General features: G+C 34.5%; 2 long non-coding RNA genes across 6 annotated transcripts in view; one reads left to right on the forward strand and one right to left on the reverse strand.

Annotated features, from left to right (window-relative positions):
• LOC111770854 (uncharacterized) overlaps nucleotides 1–24,614 on the forward strand; it is a 47,198-nt gene extending 22,584 nt beyond the window's left edge. Inside the window, exon 4 of the long non-coding RNA XR_011432840.1 lies at nucleotides 21,114–24,614. This is a non-coding gene — a long non-coding RNA (uncharacterized lncRNA). The remainder of the gene's footprint in view (nucleotides 1–21,113) is intronic.
• The window catches only part of LOC138920879 (uncharacterized), a 95,217-nt gene that overhangs the window by 42,492 nt on the left and 27,349 nt on the right, over nucleotides 1–25,376 (reverse strand). The gene's annotated exons all lie outside the window — the stretch shown is intronic.

Raw genomic sequence — 25,376 nt, forward strand, 5'->3', positions numbered from 1 at the left:
GTTGCCCTTTTTTTCTACTTTTGACAATAGTGAAACACACTCTTTTTTTTAAGTTAAGATTTAATTTATGTTCATAACTACACTTTAAATTCAACTTTAATAATTACCAAATTATGTATATTATTTCATTACATATTTGCATGTACACACATACTCAGATATGTCTAGACCTATTTTTCAATTTTGAACATCATGATAAGATGGTTGTTCTTTGCTTTATCTTATACTATATATATTGCAGTTTCAAATTAGTATTCCAATATTATTACCAAGACCATGCTTATTGAAAGCAGTTTTAGAGATTTTGTTAATTTATTTTTGTCTTTTTGGCATATATCATCAGGTAAGAATTCACTGGCAATTTAGTGTGCTTTAAATTTATTTGAAATAAGTCCTTCCTGTGTGGCTGTGCTATCAATTTTGTTAAATAGATTTTTAGCGAAAAGACTTTTGGAACATTTTCTTTCTTTTTGTCTTTATCAATAAAGAGAAAGGCTAGTAAGCATATTATTTATATATTTTTACCTTTTTAAAACTTAGTAATGATTTCTTTTTTAAATTTTGAAGGGATAAAGTTTTCCTAGCTCCTAATCTAAGGAATAATTTTGCTTCTTCTGAGGAACTGGTTTGTTTTCATCTTTAGAATATTTTGAAACATCTTTATTTTGAAGCAATATTATATATTTTTATATATTATTTATATATGAAACATATTGAAAAATTATTTTACCCTCTATCTGCCATACTTTTGTCTCATTTCTCAACTTGATCAAAATTTAGACACAATTTGTAGAGTCTCTTCAATTTTCTGAAACATTCATATTTATAAATTTCTACCTATAAAGGTAATATTACCATCTAATTGAATAACGTTTATTTTTCCAAAGACTAACAAATCTTCCATAAAAGTGTAATAATAAGACCAAAAAAGATGTAAAGAATGATTTCAAATTATTATACTTTCTTAGAATATAAATAAGGAGGAAAATTATAAAATATTAAGACTTCAAAGCTTTTTAAAAATAATTTTTCTAAATAATTGGGTAGAGTATGGTTATTACATAAAGAAAAATTTAAAATAAAGAAAGAAAGAAAAGAATTACTTACAACTATTCTAACTCCAAAGAATGGAGTGAGCAATTTAGTACATAGGCTGCCACATATATTTAATATATAGTCTATTAGTTATCTAGATTTTGTATTCCATATTAATATATGCATTCAACAAAACTAAATGAAATTGTGCTTACTGTTTCTAACTTGCTTGATATGTCTTAACAATATATCATGAACACATAACATTTGCATAATATGATAAATACAATTTAATGACTGAATAATAATCATAATGATAACAGCTAACATTAACCTAGTTAGGATTTACCATGTACCAGGCACTTTTCGAAATGTTTTACTTGCATTAGGTCAACAAATCTTCACAACTATCCTATGGAAGAAGGATTATTATTATTATTTTGCCAATTTTACACAACTGAATCATAAAGAAGTAACCTGTCCAATGTCATTCTACTAGTAACTGGTTCCTTACCTCATTCTTTGAACACTTTATAATACCATTCTATCATTTGTTGCTTCATAATTTAACTGTTCTACCAAAGTTGGGTATTTTCCTGTGCCCTGAATTTAGCTATTCATAAATAAGCCTTTAATGATAATCTTCTACCTACATCTTTTCGCATGCAACTTTTTTCTTAGTATGAATTCTTAGAGGTATTTTGCACAACACTTTGACAATTTTATGACAATTTCAATAGTACCACTACCAAGAAAAATCAAAGGAGATCAAGTACGGCAGAAACGATAACTTGCTTGCCCAATATTTTATATCCTCTTTGGAGATGTAAATCAATGGACTGAAATATCATGTGTAAGATCTATTTCAAAACAGAACAATGCAAAAAGATAGAAATCATGAAAAAAAGAATAGGAAAAAGAAAAAGAAAGACTTGAAGGATATATTCAGAACTGTTAATACTTGAATTATAGGCGTCCCTTTGGTAGAAAAAGAAGAGCTAGAAGAGAAAGAAATTGAACAAATAATGGAAGAAATTTTTCTTACCTTGAAGAAAACCCTCAGTGAGCTGACTTAAGGACCTGACCCAGGTCTAAGCAGGATTAATGCCTTAGCTGAGGCTTTTTAAAAACAGAGAATTCAATACAAGAATGGTTAACCATGCATAAAATTTTTAACTAGGAGATTGAAAAGGTGAAAAGAATTCTAAGGTCATAACGGCTACAGCTACAGGAAGCACCGTCATCCTTACGTCAGAGGGGAAGAAAGAGAAGTGTCTGGAATTATTAAAATTTAGAAACTTAGAGAAGGGTCCCACTGTGCAGGGACCCAAAACTCTGGTGACGGAGAGGCACACACTGGTCCGCTGCTGGTGACCATGATGGGGGCCCGTGAGGCTGGTTTTGCAATTATTGGAAAAACGGCAGACTGGCTTCAGCGCCTTCTGCAGAGGGAATTACTAGCGCTGGATGAGAAAGGGCTGCTGGGGTGACACTCGCAGAAACCATAAGAAAACAGGAAGGGAGCAGGAAACAGAAGAGCAGTCCCTTCACCCTCCTCCAGCCTTGCGGCCTCGCTCTAGCGCCCTCCTTCGGCTGAGCCTGACAGAAGGAGAGCGGACAAAAGGGCAAGACAGTTTTGGGAATCCCAGCTTTAGCATCACAAACAGCTATGTAAAAGGATGGGTTTCAACAGAGAGGAATAAAATAAAATATATTGTTTATTATATGAATTGACTGAATTTTTCTTCAAAAGAGCAGAGACGGTGTTAAAAAAATATATGTTTACCAAAACTCAACAACAAAGAGTTTCTAGAGAGATATTCTCTATTTCCATTATTGCACAAAATTTTCTTGGAAGTTCTATTGAATGTTATTAAACAGTAAAATAAAAATATCAAGAATTACAAAAGGAGTTGCGCTGGAAAGAGAGACAATATTGCAGGAAATAAAATGTGTAAGGGAAGACTGATTTAGAGGTCAGTAATGAAGTACAACCGGGAAGATTGAAGGAGAATCTGAAATGTGATTCCCATCTAGGGAGTTGTAGCGGAGGAGGTGGAGTAAAGACTGCAAGTCACCGTGAGAAAGGAGAATACCTCCAACTCCCGAAGGCCTGGTGTTACCAAAGCTTTGGGGGGAAAACCCACCACTTGAGAGGCCTACAGGGGAAGTAGTGTCTTTAGGGAAAGTCAATTTTACGTTGGAGCAAAAAGAGAAAGGAACATGTAGCAAGAGTTTGAGGAAAGAGGATTTTGCCTCTAACAATCCTTGGGTTTCAGAAGCTGGGAAGGGGATGAGAGATCAGGTTAGAATGGACAGTACCGGCGGCAAATGGGCGTTAGAGTGTGGCAGATGAGGAGGGCTGCTGAGCTGGGCTTTGCGCTGTGAACGAGAAAAACCGGGGTGAAGAGCTTAGTCATGGTGTTCTCACGGCAGAGAGTAGAGGCGAAGGATGTGGGAGGGCTGAGAAGGATGTGCCCCTTCTCACATGATGCCCTTTCTCTTCAAAGCATGGAAGTAAGATAAATGGTTTTGAGCTGGTTAGCCACGTGAAGAGCACGTAATATAGTTTTTATATTTTTCAAAGGCAAAGGAAACCATGGGAAGGAGCGATAGCACTCCAAGACATTTTGAAAACAGAAAATTGTAAGGAAATCTTGCAGAAAAACTTGCCCAGTGCCATATAACTTGTAAATGATGAAGTCGGGGCAAATGCGAGGCCTTCCTTCTCTGAACGCTGTTTCTAAGCCATCAAAGGTAATTGCAGTGGTTGCAGGTTTAGCAGATTCCGTCCCAATTTAACAGACAGATAAATCCTTATAAAACAAAAATATATTACGCACTCTTCACATGGCTAATTGACTCAAAACCATCTGTCCTACTTCCATGCTTAATAAGCAGGTAACATCTCACCATTCTAGATTTAATGTATAAATTATAATCTAATTATAAAATTAAATCTCATCTAATTTTCAGTTAATTTTTAAGCAAACTGGTTCTCTCTTGGATGTTAATTAAATATCTACAAGTACTCATCCAATGAGAAAATGAAATGCACATACAAATACTCTTAACTGCAAATTACGTCTATTTCAGAATTACAAATAACTGAGAGTGGTGCAATTTATGATCAGCTTGTCCTTTACCTAAGACTTTGACAATCTATGTATGAATTATATATACATAAAAAAGGATTTCTTAGGGCCAGCCCTCTGGCTGAGTGGTTAAAGTTCTGCACACTCAACACTGGTAGCCCAGATTCACAGGTTCAGATCCTGGGCATGGACCTACACCACTCATTAGCCATGCTGGGAAAGCATCCCACATACAAAATAGAGGAAGATTGGCACAGATATTAGCTCAGGGCTAATCTTCCTCAAGCAAAAAAGAAATGAAAGAGAGAGAGAGAGAGAGGAAGATTGGCAATGGATGTTAGCTTAGGGCGAATCTTCTTCACCAAAAATAAAAAAAAGATTTCTCCTTTACTGCTTTAACATTGCCAGTTGTCTATCAATATCTATGTATCTATTTTATTAATGTTTTTAGATAACTAAATCTATGAACCATTGTTTATAAAATTTATATGTTGATTAAATATGAAGAAAATACATCTTATGGTAGGCAGAATTCTAAGTTGACATCTAATATTTGTGCCTGCTGCTGATAAGCATTATATAATCTCCCTGCTCCTCTTGAATGTGGGCCAGAAGTATGGACATAATGGGTGCTAACCCCTGTGATTAGATTATGTTGAATGACTCCTTTGATTCTGAGAGAGAGAGAGAGATAATCATTGGTGAGCCTGGCCTAGTCAGGGGAACCTTTAAAGAGATTAGAAGGGTGAGAAGGATTTGACATGAGCAAGGATGAGGGAGATTCTCTGTAACTACCTTTCAAGATAAAAGGAACCATGTGGGACCATATGAGAATGGTATATGGGGTCTAAGAATGGCTCCTAGCTAATAGCCAGCAAGGAAACAAAGACCTCTGTACCATAACCACAAGGAATTTAAACATTTAAAGAACTAATTAGTTTGAGCAAAGAGCAAACTTTTTATAATTCATATTGGTTATCACATTGACTCACCTGTTTTCACAGACCTTGATATTCTTGTTTAAGATTTGTTGTTCCAAATGCCAGTCTTCACAAGCCATCATGTTCATAGAATCACATCACAGGAAGGTGGAGGCGTAGGTAAAGGAGGATGTTTTGCTTAAATGATGACACAGTAAAACATGCTCTATTTTTAAATGACTATGTTTTTCTTAATTTTACGAATATTTATTGAGCATTTAGGTTTGTGTCAGTGTTCATATCATATAATAGTGGATATGATATGCAAGATCCTTACTCTCAGAGAACTTGCATTCTAGAAGTGAGAATGTGGCCAGTAAAAGAGGAAACAAATAAATGGAAGATAACTTCAGGAAGCGACAAGTTCAATAGAGGCAATGAGCAGGGGACTGTGTTAGTGGCAGACGGGGCTATTTAGATTCAGTGTTCAGAGGAAGCCTGTCTCCTCAGCTGACCTTTAATAGGAAATCTGAAAGGAAACAACTATCAGTCACGCAAGAGACTCATGGAAAATTGAGCTTTTTCTTTTCAGAAAATATTAGCATGGATAAGGACCCAAAGGCAGGAGCAAGCTTGATGCATTCTTGACAAGAAAATCGGCCATTGTGGCTACAGTGAGAAAAACAACACGGAGAAGTAAGAGCTGAAGTCGGGAGAGATGGAAACTAGATAATAGCTGGCCCTGAACTCTAAAATAAAAAACTGAAGTTTAATTTGAAGTGCAGGAAAGAAATACAAGTGTTTTTGGCAAGGAAATGGCATGATATGACATATTTTGGAAAGATCATTTATCAGGTTGCTCATGAATCCAGGAGTTACTTCACGGCATTTTAATACGTTGTTTCAAGTTGTTACACTTTTTTAAAGATTTTTTTCTCTGTTCTATTGTCCTTTGATTTTCTTTTTCTGCACACTCCTATTATACCTCTGTTAGCTTTTCTTTGCTTGTTGTCCCTCAAATATAAGATTCAAGAAGGAATAAATAGAAATTCAGGATCTATCTGCAAAATCTTGAATAAGACTAAAATGTTATATAGACTCACAATAAGGCTTTATGTTATAATTGTACTTAATATTTTTGCTTTTGATTAGAACTTAAATGTGTTACAATAGTTGAAAATGACACTGAAAGATAATCAGAAAATTGACATTTAGTAAACTTTTTATATAGTATAGGTAGTGCTTGGGAAAGTTTGGATCCCGTTAATAGGAATGATAAAGGGAAATATGTTTGCAAGAAAGTCAAAATATTATATGTAATGTAATTTATAGTTTAAAAATATTGGCTATATAGTGTTCTCTCTCTCAGTGAGTTCCATTTAGTTGTTAAAAATTACACAATGCCGAATATATGGTGTATAGCCAGAAAATGCAATGTTACGATGCCAACGAAAAAATGAGAATGTGCTAGAATAGCGGGGCGAGGCAATTGCTGGGTGAGAGAGAGGGTCCAAACAGTAGCCTTCTGTGAAGTTAAATCTTATACTAGGTTTGTAAGGACTCTCAAGCCACTGGAGTACCTGTTTCTTGGAACTATCAACTCAAATGCTTCAAAATAATACATTGTTTGGTTTGGGTTAAATTGCTTCTTATTTTATTTTTAGTACATTTCGTTATTTTTGTGTCTTTTATTTTTATTTTTTAAAAAATTTTTTGAGGAAGACTAGCCCTGAGGTAACTGCTGTCAATCCTCCTCTTTTCGCTGAGGAAGACTGGCCCTGAGCTAACATCTGTGCCCATCTTCCTCTACTTTATATGTGGGACGCCTGCCACAGCATGGCGAGCCAAGCGGTGCCACGTGTGCACCTGGGATCTGAACAGGCGAACTCTGGGCCACCAAAGGGGACCATGCGCACTTAACCTCTGCGCCACTGGGCCGGCCCCTTGTGTGTCTTTTAATAGGATACTAATCTGAGAAAGCTTAACCTATGAGTACTTTTAAAATTTTCAATAGACTATTTAATAACCGTTAAATATAGCTCTGCTGTTACATTAAAAAGGTAATATATATAATGTTGTAGTTAAAAGCCTATGGGCACTAAACCAGACGACCTGGATTCAGATTTTCATCTCACTGCTCACTAGATCTGTTAACATGAGCAAGTTACATAGCCTCATTATGCTTCAGGTTTCATTTTTATGAAATAGAGATAATGATAGTATCTAATCCTGGCTGCATGTAATGACTTTAGATAAATAGGTAGATGAATAGATGACAGATAGATGATAAATGATAGATAGGTTGAGGATAGATAAATAGACACACATACAGTACTTAATATAGCATCTGGCAAAAGCTAAACTTTTAATAAAAATTTGCGATTATTAATACCATCGTGACTATATAGTTTGATCATCACTAATTGCAAGTACAGAAATCATTGAGATTCATATGTTATGACCATTGAAGTAAAGTGCATAAAGATGACAAAAGCAAACCTTTTTCTTTCTGTCCATTAACAAATTCAAAGTTTATGAAAATAAACCGCTTCTTATCATTAATAAGTGGCAATTATATTGACAGTCTATGAATCAGACTAAGGCATTTCAAATAAACAAAAGCATAGATGTTCTTTTCAGGCTAAATTTGACTTTATCCCTCCAAACTTGTGAAGAGCTAATGTTTTTTAAAAATCTTGATTTATGCCTTAGAGAACAGAGTATAAGCCAAGGATAATTCATTGACCTGACAAAACTACAGCAAAAAGAGAAAAAAGTCAATGGGACTTGGTGACAGTTTATCACTCACGGTGGCTGGGTTTATCTCTGGGCCAAAATCAATAACGTTGGGGAAAGAACTTGGGTGGAAGAATGCACTGAATGTCTTCCTAGTTAATATGTCCATCTGCTTTTCTTTTACTTCTTTTTTTAATCCAGGGCATTATTCTTAAGGAGGCACTAGTATATTAATATACAAAGGATGCAATTTATCTTTGAATGATGACAGTACTAAAATTAAAGTCAATTTCCCATCAGTGACCAATACATCTAGTCACATTTGTGTTAGTAAATTAAAGTTGACAAGACATTTCATTACATTAAATATTGTTTAATCTCAGAATTACAGCTCTGTTATACATTGCTCATAAAATCAGGTCGACAGGATTTTAATGAATATTTTCTTTTTTTTAATTGAAGTATAGTTGCCATATAATATTGTATTAGTTTTGGGTGTATGACATAGTGATTTGACACTTATTGACGTTGCAAAATAATCACACTGATAAGACTAGTTGCGAAATTCAAAATTTATGAAATTTTTCTGTCATCATTCCAAGTTATTATGATATTGTTGACTACATTCCCTGTGGTGTACATTACATCTCCCTGACTTACTTATTTTATGAATAGAAGTTTGCACTTCTTATTCACCCACTGCACGCCACTCCCCTCTGGCAATCACCAATTTGCTCTCTGTATCTGAGTCTGTTCCTCTTTTGTTTGGTTTGTTCATTTGTTTTGTTTTTTAGACTGCACATACAATTGAAATCATACTATATTTGTATTTTTCTTGCTGGCTCATTTCACTTAGCATAATACCCTCTAGATCCATCCATGTTTTTGCAAATGAAATGATTTCATTCTTTTTTATTGTGGAGTAATATTCCATTGTGTATATATACCTCATCTTCTTTATCCATTCATCTACTGATGGACACTTAGGTTGCTTCCATATCTTGAATATTGCAAATAATGCTGCAGTGAACATACGAGTGCATACATCTTTTTGAATTAGTGTTTTTGTTTTCTTCAGATAAATACCTGGAAGTGGTATTGCTAGATCATATGGTAGTTCCATTTTAATTTTTTGAGGAACCTCCATACTGTTTTCCATAGTGGTTGCACTAATTTACATTCCCACCAACAGTGCATGAAGGTTCCTTTTTCTCCACATCCTTGCCAACACTTGTTATTTATCTTTTTGATAATAGTCATTTTGACAGGTATGAGGATATATCTATTTGTGGCTTTGATTTTCATTTCCCTGATGATTAGTGATGTTGAGCGCCTTTTCGTGTACCTCTTGGCCATCTGTATGTCTTCTTTGGAAAAATGTCTATTCAGGTCACTGCCCACTTTTTATCAAATTATTTGTTTTTTTGATATTGAGTTGTATGAAATCTTTACATATTTTAGACACCAAGCCCTTGTCGGATATATCATTTGTAAATATCTTCTCCCATTCATTATGCTTCCTTTTTGTTTTGCTGATGGTCTCCTTCATTGTGCAAAAACAAAATAAAATTTTCACTTTTTTTTCTGATGATACTTATTCAACATAATAGGAATGAAAATTGTTACTTCCCATTTAATCTCGGAAACTTTGGCTGAGAGGATAATATTGCTCTTGCCCTAAGGATAAGGTCTCATATTCTTCTTTACATTTTTAGCATGTACATATATAAGAAAGGCAGCATCAGTAGTTATTGATCAATCTCAAAGTGCTGGGTAATTGACACATGACATAAAACATTTAGTTTTTTTAATTATCCCGCAGTTTTGGAGCTGGTCAGACCTAGGATTGGCCTAAAATAATTTTCTCAAGTAACTTACTACTTTCAGTAATAAGTAATAGGTAATTCAGTAATATTAGTAAATGAGGGATGATGATAATAATATATGAGTCCTTTATAAATACCACATATTGGTCTCAATATGCTACATGCAGTATGTTACTTAATACATGTACAACCTTTATGAGGAGGATACTGATATTTTCACGAATTTTACAAGTGAAGAAATTGGTAAACCAGCACCAAATCCCTACCTTGCTTCTCCTTTTCAAACCATTCCAGATGTGTATCACGTGTCTTACACAGGCAGCCAACAACAGTCCTGCTTAACCTCTATAACCAAAAACCAAGCAAGTCTGGAAGAGCAAGAGACTGAGGACAATTGCCACAGTGATAAGGTTATAATCTTTGTCAAGAACTGTGAAGAGTGGGATATTTTACCCTACTTGCAAGCTAACAAGTTAGGCTGCCACAGTTCTGTAGAAGCTGGTAGAAGATACAAGACTTCTGGGACAAAGATGAAGGACACTTTATAACTCACAGCAATAGTGGTAGCCAAATATAAGCATTGGGGGGGGGGGCAGTTATCCAAGTCCCAATCTGTGTAGACCAACAGCAAGACAGCCAGGTGATACCTGCATACACAGTGCACCGCAGGACAGGAAACCTGAGCTTAGGAAATCTACATTTTTTAAGATGAGGACTAAGCAAATCTACCTTCTGCCATGAAGGAATAAACTTTCTTTTAACTTTAAAGGTTGTTTGCCACAGAAACACCCTTGAAAAGATATTTCAATACAAAGGGCAATTAGTACTTCTCTTCACAAGATTGTATATAAAGATGAGATCTGTGAGAAATTGTTCCCCAGTAATCCCTTTCTCAGTTCCCACATATGAGTCAATTTTTGGATTCAGAACCCATTGGCTGAAGTCCTGGCCAAGTCCCTAGAAGAAAGTCCCTTGCAACAGTATGGTAAGAATATACCAAGATGACTTTTAGAGTTCGTCTCCAAAGGGGACTGTAACTATTTATTGAGATTGCTGCCCACTGGAGAAAAGGGACATTTCTAGGACCCACACATTTCTAGAACTACTGAGTTAGCACGGTTGCCCAGAGAATCTTGGCCCACCTGTTAGTGTAGGGGCCTACAGAAGCCAGGTAACAAATAGAGTCTGGGTAACATCTGACTCATGGTGGTTCAGAGATCCTGCAGGCATATCCAAAGGTCTTCTACCCTGTCTGTGAGTGCAGAATTTGAAGTGATATACTCAGAATTCAGGGTAACCTCCATACTGGTCTGTATTGTAAAAGTTGTGAAGTGAAGAAGGACAAATGAAACTATCACCCATCATTGCCAGTTAATAAATCAAAACCAGTGCTGTATATACAAAGGGACTGGGAGATTAGTGTCACCTACAGAAACCAGACGGATTCTGGAGAGTCATGGCAACCTACCATAAACTTATGCATGCAGTTGCCTAGATCACAACTACTGTGCCAGACGTGATCTCTTTGCTAGAGCAGATTATTAAGGCCATTGATTAGTCCTTGGTTTGCCACTGATTTGCAAATGTATTCTCTTCTATTCCAGTTAAAACAGGATCAGAAACAGTTCTTGTTCACCTAAAATGGACAATAATATTAATTTACAATCTTGGCTTATAGTTATGTTAACTGCCTTTTTCTACGTTATGGTATAATCCAGAGACCTGAAGTCCTGGATATCCCACAGAACATCACACTGATTCATTATCTCAACAACATCGCAATGACCTGATGATTAGACAGAATGATTGAGAAGTGGCTGGTACACTGGAGGCCTTCTTACTATACGTGTGCTTCTGACAGTGGGAGATAAACCTTACATAGGTCCAGAGACTGGCTGCTATAGTGAGGTTTTAGGGTTCCAGTAGTTAGGGGGTTGCTGGAACATCCGTTACAAAATAAAAGACAAATTGGTGCATCTTGCATCTAACATACACACACAAAATACTTGGTAGGCCTCTTCAAATTCTGAAGCAGACATGTTTCCAAACCCAGGAATATTGCTTCATCCCATCTACTGGTTGAAGTCAGCTAGCTTTGAGTGGGACCCAGAGCAGGAAATGACACTGCAGCTGGCAGACCCTATGATGTTGGATGTGCCTTTGATGAGAGAAGATTCAGTACAGAGATTACGGTAAGTTCCAGTAAAAGAAGTACAGTGCAGGGTGTTCTTGAGTGAGGGCCTCTCATCCACAGCAAAGACTTATATACCATTTAAGAAACAGTTTTTACCTAAGAATGTGATGTTGGTTAAACATCAAAACCAACTGATGTAGTATATTGTATCTATAGAATAAAGGGCAAAAACTACATGATCGTCTTAAAAGACACTGAAAAAGAACTTCAAAGTCTTCATGATGAAAATATTCAACAAACTAGGTATATGAGAGAACGACCTCAACTTTATAAAGGCCTCTACAAATGACTCACAGCTGGCATCATATTCAATGTTGAAAGAAAAATGCTGTTTCCGTCAGATCAAAAAAAACAAGGATGTCTGCCTTCACTCCCTCTATTCAGCATTCTCCTGGAGTTTCCAGGGAGAACAATTAGACAAGAAAAACAAATAAAATGTGTCTGGATTGAAAAGGAAGAATTAAATGTATCTCTATTAGCAGACGACATAATTTTGTATATAGGAAACCCTGATGAATCCACAAATAAGTTATTATAGCATATATGTGATTTCAGCAGGGTTTCAGGATACGAGGTCAATATACAAAAGTCAATTGTATTCTTAGATATGTACAATGAATGATCCAAAAATGAAGTTAAAAAAAGAATTCCTTTATCACTGGCATCAAAAATAGTAAGACACTTAGAATAAATTTAACAAAATAAGTGAAATTCTTATGCACTGAAAGCTATAAAATTTAGTTTTTAAAGTTGAAAGAAATAGAAGACTTACAAACGTGGAAAGGCATCCCATATTCATCACTTAGAACACTTAATGTTGTTAAGATGAGAATACGCCCTAAACTGATCTTCAGATTCATCATAGTCCCTGTTAAAATCCCAGCTGGCTTCTTTGCAGAAATTGGCATGCTGTTCCTAAACTTAATATGGAAATCCAAGACTCTCAAAATGGTCAAAACAATCTTTAAAAAAAAGAGAATGAAATTGGAGAACTCATATTTCTGAATTTCAAAACTTGTTACAAAGCAACAATCATCAAGATAGTGTTGTGCTGGCATTAGGATAGACATACATATCAGTGGAACAGAATTAAAATTCCGAAATAAACCCACACATTTAGGGTTAACTGATTTTCACCAATAACGTGTCAAAGCATTTCAATGGGGGAAGAAGAGCTTTTGCAACAAATGGTGATGGGACAATGGTATATCTATATGCAAAAGAATGGAATTGGATCCCCATTTTACACCATTTGCAAAAACCCAAACATAATAGGAAAAGTTATAAAAATGTTAGAGGAAAACCTAGGGGTGAATCTGCATTACTTTGGATTGGGCAATGGTTGCTTAAATGTGATATGAGCTTTTCCCATCCCTTTCCTTTTAATCTGCTAGTGTCTTTATGTTTCAGTGGATTTCTTGTAGACACCACGTAGCTGAGGCTTAATTTCTTTTAATCCCATATAACAATCCCTGTCTTATAAGTAGATTGTTTAGACTATTTATATTTAATACGACTGTTGATGTTTGGGTTTTAATTGCCCATCTTGCTAGTTGTAGTATATTTGTCCCCTGTGTTCTTTGTTTCCCTTTTCTTCTTCTTCTTTCTTATTCTTCTTCTTCTGCTTCTTCTTCTTCTTCTGCTTCTTCTTCTGCTGCTGCTTCTTCTTCTTCTGCTTCTCCTCCTCCTCCTCCTCCTTCTTCTTCTTCCTTCTCCTTCCTCTTTTTCTTTTCATCTTCTTTTGCTTATTGACAAATTTTTATTCTGTTTTTTCCTTTGTTGGTTTATTACCTTTAATCCTTCATTGTCTTTTTTTAATGTTTAATTTTGAGTTTATAGTATACGTTTTTTTCTTATCACAGTCTTACTTTCAAGTAATATTATCCCACTTCGTATGTATTATAATAACCTCACAAGAGTATGTTTCTATTTTCCCCACCTGGCCTTTTGTCATCCTTGTTACATATTTTATTTCCATGTAGATTATATGTACTTCCATGTAGATTATACTTCAATTACATTATCATTCTTTTGGTTATAAAACTCAAATTGAAAGAGATATTAAAATAAGGAGGAAATTATTTTATATTTTCCCACACAATTACCTGTGCCATTTATTCCTTTGTAGAGAACCAGTTTTCTATCTGGTATTATTTTTTTACTGAATTTCTTCCTTTAAAATTTTCTGCAATGCAGGACTGCTGATGATGAATTACTTCAAATTTTAAATGTCTGTAAAAAGCCTTGTTTTTCCTTTATTTTTGAAAGATATCTTTTGCTGGGTAGAGATTTCTGGGTTGACAATTTTTGTTCCTTCTTTCAATACTTTAAGCATGTTTTTCTATGGTCTTCTAGTCATCTTGCTTCTGTTGAGAATCCCATTGTCATTCTCTATGTAGTGTTTATTTTGACTCTGGCTGTTCTTAAAACTTTCTCTTTACCAAAGGTTTTAAGCAATTTTATTATGAGGTGTCTTGCGTAACTATCTTCGTGTGTCCTATGTTTGGGATCTGTTGGGCTTCTTGGAAGTTTGGGTTATAAATTTTCATCAAATTTGGAACATTTTCAGCTATTATTTCCTTAAATGTTTTTTTTCCTCCTCACCTTCTTTTCTCATTAGAGAATTCCATTAAACTGTATTTGTCAGATTGAAGTTGATCCAGAGCTCATTGGTGTTCTGCTCTTTTATTTTTTAAAAAGCTTTCTCGAAGCATAATTTTCATACCAAAAATTAATGTTTTTTAAGTGTACACTCTAAAAATTTTAGTGAATTTACAGAATTCTGAAAATGTCACCACAGTCCACATTTAGAACATTTTTTCCCTTATGCATTTCTTCAGTCATTTCCCATTCTTACACCTAGCACCAGGGACTAACAATCTACTTTATATCTTTATGAATTTGACTTTTCTGGGCATTTCATATGAATGAAATCATGTAATGTGTGGGTTTCTGTATGTTTGGCTTTTTGACTTAATGTTTTTTGAGGTTCCTACATGTTGTGGCATGTATTAGTATTTTCTTCTCTTTTATTACTGAATGATATCCCATTGTGTGAATATACCACATTTTGTTTATCCATTCATCAATTTATAAACATTTGGATTATTTCCAGTTTTTGTCCATTATGAATAATTTTGCTATAAGCATTCAGGTACAACTATTATGTGGATTTTTTTTTCATCTGTCTTGTGTAAATACCTAGAGTGGAATTGCTTGGTCATGTAATGAATATATTTTTAAATATCTTAAGTCTGCCAAATCATTTTCTGAAGTGGTTGCAATATTGTATATACCTAAAAACAATTTATGAGGGTTCTAATTTGTCCAAATTCTCATTGACACTTGTTATTGCCTTTCTATAGTAGTCATTCTAGTGGGTGTGATGTGGTATTTCATTATAGTTTTGATTTACATTTTCTTAATGACTAACATTGTTGAACCTCATGCTTTTTGGATATTGTATATCTTCTTTAGTGAAATGAGTCTTCCAACGCATGAAAATCCAATGTGGATCCAATTACTTAGATTTTTTTAGAAAATGTATCGTAGTAATGTTTTGTAACTTCTATTGTATATGATTTTTTCTTTTGTTAAATTTATTCTTCATTATTTTATTCTTGATGCGTTATTGTTAATGAAATTGTTTTTCTAATTTTGTTTTCATATTGTTTACTACTATTATTTGGAAATACAATATAGACGTTGGCATTGTATCCTCAGTCCTCGACTAACTTGGTTGTTAATTCTAGTCCATTGAACATTGTGTATACTCCTATTTATATGTTGCTGGGTTTAGGTTGCTAATATTTTATTGATAACTTTTGCATCTATATTCATGAAAGACATTGGTGAATATTTTAATTTTCTTGAGATTTCTTTTTCTGCCTTTGGTGTCAGAGTAATACTTTCCTCAGAAACAGAATGAGTTTCTGTTCATTTTTTTGGGGTAGTATTTTTTCCCTACATATTTTATTTTCTATTGCTGTGTCTCTAAATTTGACTTTTCTCTGACAGTGCCTAATCTGCTCTAAATCCCATCTGGTATACTTGTTTAATCTCAGATGTGGTAATTTTCATCACTGGAAGTTTGATTTCAGTCATTTTTGCATCTTCTGTGTTTCTACTTAAAATGCTCAAGTGTTCCTATACCTTCTTGAACACGTGGAATTAATAACTCTTTAATCTTCTTGCCTACTAATTCCATCCTGTAATTTTTTCTGCATCTGTTTCCACTGATGGATTTTTCTCCCCATTATGGGTCATAATTTCCCACTTCTTTGCATGCCTTGTAACTTTTTATTGGATGGCAGATATTGTGAATTTTGCCTTATTGGGTGCTGAATAATTTGTATTCTTTTAAATATTTTTAAGCTTTTCTTTGGGGCATGGCAAGTGACTTGGAAATAATTTGACTCACTGAAGCTTGCACGGAAACTTTGCTAGGCAGGACCAGAGCAGTCCTAGTCAAAAGCTAATTTTTTCCAACTATTGAGGCAATAACTTTCTGAATACTTACTTAAAGCCCTGCAAATTATGAGGATTTTTTCACCTCTTACTGGTGAGATCACAAGCTATTTGCAGCCCTTGTGAAAGTTGGGATTGTGTCCTCTTCTCTTTGCATGTGGTTCTTTCCCCAACCCCGTGTAATTTCCTTTCATTCATGAGCAACTGACTATTCAACTGAGGACTGTGGATCTCTGTGTAGCTCTTTCCTTCCTGATATTATCTCATGCAAACTCCGGCCATCTAGGACTTCCCTACTGCCAACTCCATCTCTTCAACTCACAAACAACGCCAGGTTCCTCCCAGGTTTCCCTATCCTTCGGTGACAGTTGCAAACTCTTATTAGACAGTGAACAGGGCCACTCATAATGTTCACACTGATTGTTTCCCTTCTTTCAGGTCACTGTCCTTTACTGCCTAATGTCGTAAGTCTGTACACTGTTGTTTCTTATATTCTGTTTGGTTTTTAGTTATTTCAGGAGGTAGGGTAAATCTGTTCCCTCCAATACATTTTGAAGTTTAGCAATCACTTACACTCATTTTGTTCCTACCAACGTCATAGAAAAACAGTGGATCCTGAAAAAAAATTTTCTTTAAAAAAAATAGGACGCATATTTAGTCCAGCTCACCTATAAATAGAAATGCATGAGAGCTGATAGGTGACTTGCTCAAGGCTCTAAAAGTTATTAGTAATAGAGATAGGACACTAATCCAGCACTTATTCTATTAACTCACCATTGTTTGAACTATTAATGGAGCTTCCAAGAATCAAATGAAAGTCAACAAACATAACTTTCTGACACTATAGATTTAAATATAATTTGTTCTAAATTAAATTATTTATGGAGAAAATTCTTGAAGGCTTCTGTATTCTAAAAACAAAATAAAATCTATCAACCCTAGAAATGTAGTTAATTAACATTGGAATTTTTGATATAATAAGCAATATATTTTGGAAAAATATAATTTAGGAGATGAGTTAGATATTTTACTTTCTCAATTAGCAGTATTAATGTCAAAAAGTGAAAGGAGTGAAGGAAAAAAGGAAGGTAAAATGAAATATTTGTTTTACAATCTCCCAAATCACCCCTCTGAATTACCCAAATACAAAAGAACATCAGAAATAATAACCGTGAACATTGCTTTTAGTTAGCAATCAGCACATAACTGTGATGATATATTTATTCCCTAACCAAAGATGTATATTATAAATCTCATTCATCTTGCTCATATTAGCAGCTTAGTTTTCGGGCACCAGTAAAGGCTTTACCTCCTAATTTATTTTGGTTATTATAATAATTGACCATTAGCTTACAGCAAAGTAATTTATTAGGAGTAACAGATGCATTATTTGCAGCTCTTAATAACCCTAAATGTTCTTATCATGATCAATCTCAATAGACCAAGAAACTTAGATGAATATTCTGAAGAGAAGTAGGTGGCTTGCATAAGATCTAGAAGTCACGTTACTGTAACAACCATTTGTATAACTAAAACATATAGTCCCATGTGCCTGGGACTAAAATGAGGTCAAAGGGCAAATCAAATTAAATTTGCATCTGAATTTGAAAATACACAGCTGAATAGGACAATCCACATTACCAGACCTGCCTATTATCTTTTCCTCAGGTTCATCTAGGTTAACATATGGTGCTCATGAGGAGTTCTTATTCATATTAGAAAAATAAAAATATTTAATGATTTCCTGCTGGGCCCATAAGAAACCTCGATAAAAAGGATAATTTTAAGGTGAAGAAATTTCACAAATCCTTGAACAAGAAATCATGATCATATGAGGATTAAGCCAAGGTAGAATCTCTCCAAACTGTGGGCTTATTTGCAAACTTGCAAAATTGTTAAATTTTGAAATATCAGGATCAGTTTTCTCCAAATAACGTTTTTTTCTTGGCCAAACTTACGTTTCCATGATCATCTCATAGAAAATAGCCGAGAGCTACACACAGCTGAGGTAGCAGTGCCCATATTTCCTAAACACAGAAAATAAATCTATTCTCAGTCAATATTTATTTGACTATGTAAAGTGTACACAAGACTTTCTCATTGTCTTCTTAATCATTACAATAGTTCCAGGAGAACATATTGATAATGTCCCCATTTCACAGATGAGAATTACATTTAAAACTATAGTGTCAAAAAGTTATGTTTGTTGACTTTCATTTGATTCTTGGAAGCTCCATCAATAGTTCAAACAATTGTGAGTTAATAGAATAAGTGCTGGATTAGTGTCCTATCTCTATCATTAGTAACTTTTAGATCCTTGTGCAAGTCACCTATCATCTCTTACACATTTCTATTTATAGGTGAGCTGGACTAAATATGTGTCCTATTTTTTTTAAAGAAAATTTTTTTCAGTCTCCAGTGTTTTTCTATGATGTTGGTAGGAACAAAATGACTGTAAGTGATTGCTAATCTTCAAAATGTGTGGGAGGGGACAGATTTACCCTCCCTCCTGAAAGAAATAAAAACTAAACAGAATATAAGAAACAACAGTGTACAGACTTACCACATTAGGCAGTAAAGGACAGTGACCTGACAGACGGGAAACAATCAGTGTGAACATTATGAGTGGCCCTGTTCACTGTCTAATAAGAGTCTGCAACTGTCACAGAATGGTAAGGAAACCTGGGAGGAACCTGGCGATGTTCGTGAGTTGAGGAGATGGAGTTGGCAGTCTGGGAAGTCCTAGGTGGCCGGAGTTTGCAGGAGATAATATCAAGAAGGAGAGAGCTACACAGAGATCCGAAGTCCTCAGCTGAATAGTCAGTTGCTCATGAATGAAAGGAAATTACATGGGGTTGGGGAAAGAACCACATGCAAAGAGAAGAGGACACAATCCCAACTTTCACAAGGGCTGCAAATAGCTTGTGATCTCACCAGTAAGAGGTGAAAATATCCTCATAATTTACAGGGTATTAAGTAAGTATTCAGAAAGTTATTGCCTCAATAGTTGGAAAAAATTAGCTTTTCTAGGACTGCTCTGGTCCTGCCTAGCAAAGTTTCCATGCAAGCTTCAGTGAGTCAAATTATTTCCAAGACACTTGCTATGCCCCAAAGAAAAGCTTAAAAATATTTATAAGAATACAAATTATCCAGCACCCAATAATGTAAAATTCACAATATCTGCCATCCAATAAAAAATTACAAGGCGTACAAAGAAGCTGGAAACTACGACCCATAATGGGGAGAAAAATCCATCAGTGGAAACAGATGCAGAAAAAATTACAGGATAGAATGAGTAGGCAGGAACAGTGAAAAGTTGTGGATATTCATAATACTCCAGATTTTTTAGACTAAAAGCTGCCTATGTTAATTAGTTCACAATTAAACCTTCACACCTCATTAAATTGTACCCAAATTGTGCATAACTAATAGTCCATTGTGAATAAGATATGAGGCACGGAGCTTTGATAGTTATTTGCCTATTGGTTGCTGGATCTTCAGGAGTGAAATGGGGACATTATCAATATGTTCTCCTGGAGCTATTGTGATGATTAAGAAGACAATGAGAAAGTACCGTGTACACTTTACGTAGTAAAATAAATATTGACTGAGAACGGATTTATTTTCTGTGTTGGGGAAACATGGGCACTGCTACCTCAGCTGTGTGAAGCTCTTGGCTGTTTCCTATGAGATGATCATGGAAACGTAAGTTTGGCAAAGCAAAAAACATAAGCTAAACTTGGAGAACATAGTACCACAAAGCTTGGGCCAGTCAATCCCCAACAGATTGCTAATATGACACATGAGAAATCATAACATATCTGTAAAGTATTTCTACCTGTTTTATGTGATGATAAATTGTGTGTGCTTGCTATTTTGTAATAGTTCTATTAGACTTGAGAAAGCTGTTTTCTTTGTAACCCAACAAGGGTCAATCCTCTCCTACTGTCTTAACAAGGACAAATCATCCAAAGTATACTGACAAACTTCAGGTACAAGATCTAGTCACTGTTTTCCTAAAAGTGAGGCTCCTCGGCAGTCTTTTGTATGCCCTAAGTGATTGACAGGACATCCTATTACGTCTTTTCCCTTTTCATTTTGGTTTCTTGTGTTGGGTTGCCTCATATTTTATTCACAATGGACTATTAATTATGCACCATTTGGGTACAATTTAATGTGGTGTGAAGGTTTAATTGTGAACTAATTAACATAGGCAGCCTTTAGTCTAAAGAATCTGGCGTGTTATGAATATCAACAATGAAAAAAAATCTATCAATTATGTATCATGTAGCATCCATCATCTTAACTCCTTTGAAAGTACAAACATAAATAAAACATTTAAATTAGTATAATTAGGATTGTTGTCCTATTTTTATATATTTTTCGAAGAGAAATTGAGTAGTATATCCTACCAAAGTTATCTATTTTTTTTCTCCCCAAAGCCCCAGTACAGAGTGGTATATTCTAATTGTGGGTCATTCTAGTCTTTCTATGTGAGATGCTGCCATAGTATGGCGTGATGAGTGGTGCCATGTCCATGGCCAGGATCCCAACCCACGAAACCCTGGGCCACCAACACTGAGTGCGCAAACTTAACCACTTAGCCATGGGGCCAGCCTTCCTATTTTTTCTTTTTTTCTGCAAAGGTCAAGCCTGGGATTGATTGCTCCCACGTATCTAGAATCATCTCATGGTCACATAGCTTTTATTTCCATCTACAAAACTTAACAACTTCCTTCTAATTACTCTACCGTTTTTCTTTCAAATTATGAGATAATTTTCTTTTAATAAATGAAATATTTTAAAAGCTAAGCTTTGTCACTTTCTTATTTTTTAACAGTTGCTTGGAGAGAGTGTGGAGAGGGAAAGAATACAGGAAAAGAAGAAGATGACAGAAAAGGATGAGATGAGAAATACGGAGAAATGTTAGATTGCATTAATTTAATAAAGGGCTTGAAATAATTGGAACATAATCTTTTTAAAAGTAACTTTAATGCTAGAAAACATATTTTACTCGTTTGTTTGAAGTCTATTTTTTAAGTCTTCCTTATGGATCTAGCCCTGGGCTTGCTGTGGAGATAACGTAGTGGATAACAGAGAGACAGTGAATATTTTAGTTGAGTACTTTTTTCTAAGTTTAGAATATCTGCTTATTATTTAGGGTGTGGTCCTATAGATTAACTATATTCATCTATATGTTCTAAAGCAAGGCTTGAAAACAGTTGCATCTAAATTTCAAGTGAATTTCTCTCATTAAACCATTATTGAATAATAGTAAAGGATTAACTGTCCACTCCAAGGTACAGACTCCTGCTTTGCTTCTACTTCACTTGTTTGCCATTAGTACCACTTACTTTGTGAGAACAAGGATATCTTTCTCAAATGTTGTATTAGTTTAGAAAATATTACTATCATTCCAGAGTACCATCATCTCCTAAATGTTAAGCAACTGAGACACTTTAGAATTTTCGGACCAGATACCATGTTAGCATCTAGACTAATAAGGTTCTGGGCATATCTCCTTCCTAGGATATGATTGTGTGACCACCAATCAAACACTAGGAACCTACAGGTTTCACCATCCAACTTCCTGAGCATTTAATCATCGGAATAATGCTCACAGCTCATTATCCTTTTATTATTTGTTAGGGCCTTTTCGAGTATGCAGGAAATGTTTTAGAATTGCATATGCATCAGCCCATGAGGAGCTACCTGTTTTGTTAGATATTTAAGGAAAGATATTTTCAGGAAAACATCCTGGCATATGGTATAACTGCTGAATCCATCACAGTGCCACTTTTCATATTGTTTTATGGGCAGTGAAACAAGGCACATTATGACTATAGGGAACAATAATTCACCAGAGATTCTATTTTTTACTTTGCCTGCACACTAAATTATGAAGGCAGATTGTTTCTTGGTGTTTGCAGAAATTTATGGCATGTACATATTTTTCTGTAAATGTCCTTTCAACTGAAAGATGTTACACAAAACTCAGGGGAGTTCTTGGGCAATGGGTGGGGGAAGGGTGATAAATTATTTATATAGATTTCTGACTGATGTTGTTTTAAGCAGTTATAGAAACTGTTACAACCTGGATTCAATGAATGTACTAATGAAAATAAATACAATTGACCTAGTAGAGTACAGACAGCTTGCGTAGAGTAAATTTAGAGACTGAGATGTTCTCTTAACTGAGTAACTCCTCCCCATTCTGTGCACTCATGTCCAACATTTTTAATTGAATACCAACCTTTTCATTCCTCAACAAGTTATAAGACATAAAATGCAAACACTCCCAGGAAAGGCAAATTTACACTGAATTCCACACTACACTGCAAATGTATGATAACGTATCATACCCTACCTGATTACTGGTGAGGCTTTACTTTCCTTATAAAATCTAAACCCTGATAAGTTCATCCCAAGAAGTGGTCGATGTCAGTAGAAGGTTCACTGAGCGTACTACTTTGCATTTAGACTATCAGGAGAAGTGAATTAGGGGTCAAATTTCTAGAAGACAGGCAGAAAGGGAAAAAAGATTAGAGATTCAATTTTACTCCTTGATGATTTTTCCAGTGCCTTCTCCAATCTAGTTTCCTCTTTACTCAAATGTATTCTCCAATCGTCAGTTTAACTGATAACTGTAATGGAATACATAATGGAATATGGATAAATAGAATCACTTTGGAAAAATTCCTGGTTTCTGCACCTTCCATGGAGCAAATAAAATAAGTTTCTCCTTACCACATTACACTTTCTTAATCCTTGCTCCAAATTGAAATAATTTAAGCTATTAGAAAAAGGGCTATGTAAATAGAATATAAAACACATCCCTTGAATTTTAGTGGCAAATCTGCAGAGGAATAAGAAAACAAGTAACCTTAAAACATAATAATTTTCAAGACAATGATTAAAATTAAGTGTACACTAAAATTTTTCCATTGGAAAGCCACAATAATAAGAATCACTTGTTTGAGAAGAAAGTAGTTATTGGAGAACCACACTTTGAAAACACAGGATTAAAATAACTAAATGAAAACTCTAAACATCCAGGAAAGTGTGATTTAGGAGGTTCTATAGTATTAGTGATTGTTTTCTAGAACATTGTGGGTAAATTACATTTCTAGGGTCTTGTTTTACAGTGTGCAACTTTTTTAAACTATGGTGCCTTTAACTGAATAAAAATTATGTTTTATATTTAAATTCAATTCACAGAAAAAGTAAAAATGTTCCTTATCAAGCTGCAAAAAAACCCAATTCACAACATTTGATGAATCAGAAAGTGATTTATCAAAAATTATTTGGGACTTCTGACATTTTCTAATCTATTAACTTCACTTAACAATGAAGATATAAAGATGCTAGAGAGAGTACATTATGTCCAGTGTTGCAGAGACAGTAGGTTGAAGCAAATACAACTCACATTTCATATCTCTAAACTCCTAGGTTAGAAGCTCTTTTGATATACAAAATTGATTTTTTTAAGACAACCATAAATAAATGCTGTTGGTGTTAGACGATCCGTTAATATCTCATTTGTCAAGTTATATGCTCTATAATGCTGAAAATAGTGATCCAAAAGAAATAGCAGAAGTAACTGCCTACTGGAAAAGTCCTTTTTTCCTTGTCTCCTTTATTTCACAGTACTATGGGGAAATATTAAGACAATCAGAAGGTCTTCTATCTACACTTAAATAATCCATCCTTTCCCTCAGGAAAAAATAAAATAAAACAATAAAATATTCCAAAAAATAGTTGCTTCAATGACTGAGTTTGCATTCTTTTTCACTTTTATTATTTTTCACTGAATGTCTTTGAAAAATAAAATGGGATTCGTAGCACAATTATTCTACAGGATTTTATATTTTCAAAAACATTATTACTGTGCAAATACAGCTAGCATCCTTGCCCAAAGATATAAAATATACTCAGAATTGGTGTTGGACTTCTTAACAGATGCTTAATTTGTTGGTAGGACTATTAGGAGCTTAGTGAAGATCATGACAAAACCATTCCACATTTAAAGAAGAAATTCAACCAGTATTTAAATGAAAACAGCAAGTGAATTGCTGATGTTAGGTATTTGTACTAGATCTATTTGTTAACATATTTGCATTTATGTTTACCATTAATTGTTCCACTACAGTTAGCTTTTGGCAATCATATAGCCCTGTGTGGGAAGGGATCTATGAACTGTATTTAGTCATCCATCATTGGTTATGATGTAATCTATATTGCGGTATTTTAATTCAGAGTGAACTTGGTATAATATAAACCTATAATTTATATTTTTAATGTCATTTTCTGAAAAGAATAATTGCTAAAGTTTATTATGGAAGAGTTGGCATATGTCTTTTTTCTTTCATTGAATAGTAATGGAATGTGAATGGCTCATGTCTGTTAAATACACCATTATTTGTTATGACCTGTATTCTACAAGCAGGAGATCTGTATGATTCTACTGTAGAGTATGAAAGCCTCTGTAGAGTATGAAAATCATATGCTACTGTAGAGTATGAAAGCACACTGTAGAGTATGAAAGAAAAACTTATGTAATCTTCATTCCAAATTGCAAGACATAAAATTTCATTACTATGGAATTTATCATATTTTATCATAATTATAATTTGCTTTTAGTATTAATAGTAGCATCTGAAATATTGTCCATCATTTAACTCTTGCAAAAATTCAGTCATAGTTACCTTTAACACTTTTGTTTTGAGTCTGATTATTAAGATATCATTAACAATCAGAAAATTTGCCCTTTTAGGTATACAGTTCTATGAGTTTTCACAAATCTATAGATTCATGAAACCAGAATTACATAGAATGTTTTCATTATTGGAAAATTTTCCTCTTGCCCCTTTGTAATCAATCATTCCCCTTAGCTCCAGCCCTTGGCAACAACTGATCCGTTTGCTCTTTCCAGAATGGCATATAAAGGGAATCATTCTGAGTGTAGTCTTTTAAGATCAGCTTCTTTCACTTAGCATAAAGCATTGGAGAATCATTTGTGTTATTCCTTGTGTCAATAATTGATCCCTTCTTATTGCTGAATAGTATTTCATTGTACAGATATACCACAGTTTGTGTATTCATT

This window comes from Equus caballus, chromosome 26 (genome assembly GCF_041296265.1).
Source record: "Equus caballus isolate H_3958 breed thoroughbred chromosome 26, TB-T2T, whole genome shotgun sequence".
Classification (NCBI taxonomy): domain Eukaryota; kingdom Metazoa; phylum Chordata; class Mammalia; order Perissodactyla; family Equidae; genus Equus; species Equus caballus.